This window comes from Triticum dicoccoides, chromosome 7A (genome assembly GCF_002162155.2).
Source record: "Triticum dicoccoides isolate Atlit2015 ecotype Zavitan chromosome 7A, WEW_v2.0, whole genome shotgun sequence".
Taxonomy (NCBI): domain Eukaryota; kingdom Viridiplantae; phylum Streptophyta; class Magnoliopsida; order Poales; family Poaceae; genus Triticum; species Triticum dicoccoides.
The window spans coordinates 744,526,824-744,531,669 of NC_041392.1; the positions used below are offsets into that span (position 1 = coordinate 744,526,824).

The window sequence follows — 4,846 nt, forward strand, 5'->3', positions numbered from 1 at the left end:
TCCCCCTCCTCTGTTCCAGCTAAAATGGTTGGGGAAGCAGGTGTCGATGCTTCCTACCGTGGAGGCATGGACACAGAACCGGAGGCTGATGTTGGGCAAGGAGTGGCAAGAGATGCCTACTACTCTTCCTACCGGGGTTGAAGTGTTGTGATTTGGATGGGTTGTGGAGTCTCTAGGCTTGGATGTCAGGGTTGCCGCCCCGGATGGTGGTCCCCATGTTTGGCTCTCCAGAGGGCATTATGACGGCTGTGGTGGCTAGGTCGCTTGGTCGTGGGGGCGGTGAGGCCCTGGTGGCTCATGCATGGTCTTTGTCGCGAGACAGAAACGGTGCCTAGATCTGGAGGTCTGTGCTGATCACGGTTCTCCTAGGGGCCTCTTGCTGGTACGGGTGAGCTGTCAGGAGAAAGTCCCATGCTTCGGCGCCGACAACTGCGGTGGCCGCGTGCGTCGTTCTCCTCTTGAGGTCATCGTTGTGTCCTCCTCTCCATGCCACAGTTCTAGGTGAATACCCTTGTCTATTTTGGACTCGAGAATGGTGACGCTTTGCGCCGGTCTCCCTCCTGATCACAGTCATGGAGGTTATGTTCATAGGACGTGTTGTGACATTGTAATCTGTCTCCTGTATTCTTTTCCTGCAACATAGTTTTGTGCATATATGTTGTCCAACTATCCTGGTATCTGGTTTGTAAGAGGGCTAGCCCACTACCTTGTATCATTGGGCCGTGCATTGTGGTTTGTGCTTTATCTATAAAGAGGGGTCTATGCCTGTTTCATGTAATTGGTGCAAAGTCTGAAAAGTCCAATAAAGTTCCCTCAAGATGTAATTTCAAAATAAAATAATTTTATGTTTCGAACGGCAAATCATTAATAATTTGGTTACTAACTACATTAACTAAGGATTTTTCATAGGGAAATAAGCCATTGAGAAAAATGATAATTATTCTTTTGGATGATGCATTTTATTTGTTGTAATGTTTTTAATATTTTTCAATGTATACGTCCATGCAAATAAATTTTAACATAATATTACACATGAACAAAACTTATCGTCGAAATTTAGAGATCACCTAGCAAGTCAATCATATTTATGCTAATATAGTAATATCTTACCATAGACGATGATGGTGTGATGTCTCGTGGCAGAGTATAAAGTGCTTTCAGTTTGGCCACCTGCACTTCATTCTCCATCTCTTGGAAAAACTTGTTTGGCTGCTGTTGGAAAGTTTTTATATGCCCATCATCCCCCAATATAAATGTAGCACTCTGGAGGAACACATCTATGATATATTTTCGAGGTAGATCTTCTTTCCCTTTTGTTGCCACGATGAGAGTGTAAGGTGTGTTAGGAGGAACGAGGCCATACAATGGTAGATTCAGGAAGGAGGGCTCCATGTTCTTGTCTGTAAGCCTAAATGCAACATGCTTATTGGTGTTGTTTGTTAGCTGCAGTGGGCATGTCATAACCTTGTTTGGCTCAAAGGTGAAGCAAAGATTGAACTGTTGAAGCGTAAGAAGCTGGCTTGTCCCACCTGTAGGGATTAAATGTATACTGCATTCTGTCTCTTCAAGCCTATCGATTATATGCTTCATACTAGCCGGTCTCTTCGCCGGATTGAAATCTGTGCACTCTATCCCGATCTTAGCACATACTCGTATTTGTTCCCACTGCAACGTATCCACCGTTGGATTATTCCAAATTTCCAGTACCTAGGAAATTGCAACCGTGATTATGTTATGAAATGGATCATCAAATAAAGACTCGTGTTGGTGAATAACATCAGTTTTCACAATTTCGACTTGGAATGGGGACACTTATAATTTGTTCTTACATTCTCAGTAGTTTGATACCCCTTCTTTCCAGTCAACATTTCTATAATTATAACACCAAGGCTATACAAGTCAAACTTGTGTGTGATTTCACCGCTTTGGAATTCTGGTGCCAAATATCCCCTAAAAATGCATATAGTCTGATCAGTTGGTAGTATACAGAGCCAGTACAATACAATATTACATTATAGCTACAAAGGTTAAAGATTCAGATTTCAACAAGGTTTAGTTGGCTTACAGTGTTCCTCCCACATTATCAGTAATGCATCGTGTTTGATCTTCCTCAAAACACCTTGATAGTCCGAAATCAGTAATTTTTGGATTCATATCTTCATCCAACAATATATTTTCTGGTTTTAAATCCAAGTGCAGAATATTTTCTTGGTGAAGATAGTTTAACCCCTCGCAGATCCCTTTTATTACTTGGTAACGCTCTCTCCATTCAAGTTCTCTGGATGAATCTACAAAAGGGAGATGAGAAATGCGAATTAATTTAGTATATACTCCCTCTGATCCATAATAGTTGTGTGGTTTTAGTTCCAATTTGAACTAAAACCATTACAATTATTACGGATCGGAGGGAGTATTTGAGACAATTGACTTTCTTAATTTGTGAATGCAAAAGATGAGAAAATAATTTCAGTTATATGCCTAATTTGGTTGAATCAACCAAGCAGTCCCCAATGAAGAAAATAAAGATGGAAACATGGTCCTACCCTTTATATAAGCGACAAGACTTCCTTTGTGTAGATACTCAAAACAGAGTAATCTTTCTTGTACATCTGCCATGACTAATGTTCCGTTGTAATTTGCCATATTTCCTTGTGTGTCAGAACAATATCCCAGAAATCGAACGATATTCTTGTGCTTCAGCTTCACAAGGCATTTAATCTCTCCCAGAAACTCTTTCTCGTGGATGTGCGTATTGCGCAACTTCTTTACAGCGACGGCTCCATTCTCAAGTGTTGCCTGCAGCCGGCCGGGAGATGCATAGATAAAAATGCGTTTTCATTCCTGACAAAATTTTATGACTTGGAGCGTGAGAAGGGGCAGCTGTGAGTGTGGTGTACCTTATAAACAGTTGCAAAGCCTCCTCTGCCGATTTCCATGTCATCAGAGAAACCATGTGTGATTTCTGACAAAAGTGACAATGGCAAGGCAGTGGGCTCTAGGGTCGGATCAACTAGCATGTACTCCAGGTCATGTTGTGTAGTAATAGCTTGGCCAACCATTGCGCAGCCTGGTTATATACCACGTCAGCAACACTAGCATGTAACAAGAGTATGTGTACAAATGATTACTACATACGAGGAAAGTACCTAGAGCGAACTGACGCCATATCTAGACATATATGCAAATAGGAAAACCTTTATCCGGCATTAACTGAGTGATCTTACTAGATAAACCCGGCGTTTTATTTAGTTTCATAGTTCACATGCCTTCCAATCTACCAAACATAACAAGTTGGAAGAATTCTAGACCCATAAAACATGAAGCTTCGACGACAGGCAACTAGAGTACCCTAAACTACTCACCTAATTAAGCAGAGGTTCAAATTCAGAAGTTACGGTAATTACCTGATATATATGAAGCCCTGCTGCCGTGTAGGGCTAGTCTTCAGCAGGTATATACAAGATCTTGTGAAGGGATGGTATTAGCGATGCCAGATCTTGTGAAAGGAGGCAGAAGGTGTATACAAGATGCTCCTGCATTAGTTTGGCTTGACATAAGATTATGTTGGCCCCCAAAGAAAGTTCAATTATTGTTGAGAAGAGACAAAACAAAAGGAATGTCACTACACAATATATATCTGTCAAAACACATTGTTTGAGCTAGCCCGAGCTGGAAGTTGTCTGTGCATAGTACACCTAGATAACTTAACATACGCTAGCGATCATGATCGCGCGACCAACCATTGGTATATTTCAATTCAAAGTCTATATATTATGTGATCCTCATCGTCATCGACGTATGTGCTGACAAGCAAGACTCACGTGTTCATACACGATCAAGTCATTGAGTTTGGTAATAAGGTACCACTAATCTCTAATGAGTGTCCTATATATCTACCTATCTTCTATTCAATTCTACTTCATAGCTCCGATGAGCTACTGTAGTTTCAATAAAAGACTATGAGACTTGGAAGAAGAACAAAATTGATCGGCATAATGCAGTGAAAGAGAAGACCATTTGTAATAGATATTTAATGATTGTACGCTGCTTAAGAACCCGGGCCAGTCAAATTGTGTTATACCACCTCGGCGATCCATTAAGTGGGCACCCAGGCCAGTTTAGATACGATTATACGAACTTAGTTAGCGTGGCTTCAAACAAACAGAACATATTGTTGGTGGGGCCTCTAGCAGGACCAAATTATTGGACGAATCATTAGCTTGCAAGAAATCAATGGCAGCCACTAGCAATCTCGTACCTGTGAACTAATTAGGCGGATAAGGAGAATCGGATTTACCTCTAAGTCGGTGCTTGCTGCCAGACGCGCGAGAGAATGGAAAGATGCGATGAACTAATGGCTGCTCAACTATTCCGAGGTTGACTGCTCAGCTGCGTCGCCTCCTCCCTGAACTCCGGCGAGCATCCCGTAGCGTGTGGCTCCTGGATCTGCTCTGCTGCGGTGAGAGACGAGGGGAGCAGGGGTGGCGGCGGCCTCTGGGAATGAGGTGGGGAGAAGAGGATTGGAACGAGCTGGTAGTAGATATAGGTCACGGGATGGAGAATAGAAGATGATGGGCTTTCGATCCCGGACCTTATGAACAGCGATCCATCTCCCCATCTTGGACCGTATGAACAGCGATCCATCTCCCCATCTTTTTCAACTTCCCTTGTTGCAGAACACAACGACATATGTTAGACGAATTGCTGGCATGCAACATCAATCAGCAACAGTATCAGCACAGATTGCTCGAGGATGAAAGGAAATTCCTCACGATGAACAGTAGTATCGCCGCGACTCGACCCTGCCACTAAATTTCTCCATTTTCCCTTCTCCTCTAAAATTATA

The 4,846-nt window shown here is 42.5% G+C and overlaps 1 pseudogene; it reads right to left on the minus strand.

Moving 5' to 3' along the window:
* The window catches only part of LOC119334182, a 10,855-nt pseudogene extending 6,363 nt beyond the window's left edge, over window positions 1-4,492 (minus strand).
* Window positions 4,493-4,846: the final 354 nt, after the last annotated feature.